Source organism: Cebus imitator, unplaced genomic scaffold (genome assembly GCF_001604975.1).
Source record: "Cebus imitator isolate Cc_AM_T3 unplaced genomic scaffold, Cebus_imitator-1.0 Scaffold9, whole genome shotgun sequence".
Classification (NCBI taxonomy): domain Eukaryota; kingdom Metazoa; phylum Chordata; class Mammalia; order Primates; family Cebidae; genus Cebus; species Cebus imitator.
In genome coordinates, this window is record NW_016107324.1 from 6,208,232 (window position 1) to 6,208,459 (window position 228).

Genomic DNA, 228 nt, shown 5'->3' on the forward strand with positions numbered 1-228 from the left:
ACCTCAGGTGATCCACCCACCTTGGCCTCCCAAAGTGCTAGGATTACAGGCATGAGCCACCGTACCCGGCCTTTAAATGTCTTCTTTATTTTTCTATAAGCAAACAATTTTCTTACACATTTTTGGGTGCCAGTTAACAGTCAGTAGAGTATTTGTTTTTGTATGACTATTTTTCATTGTTCTAGACTTATACGATCTTCATCATGACTCTTAAGAATTGTTTAAATT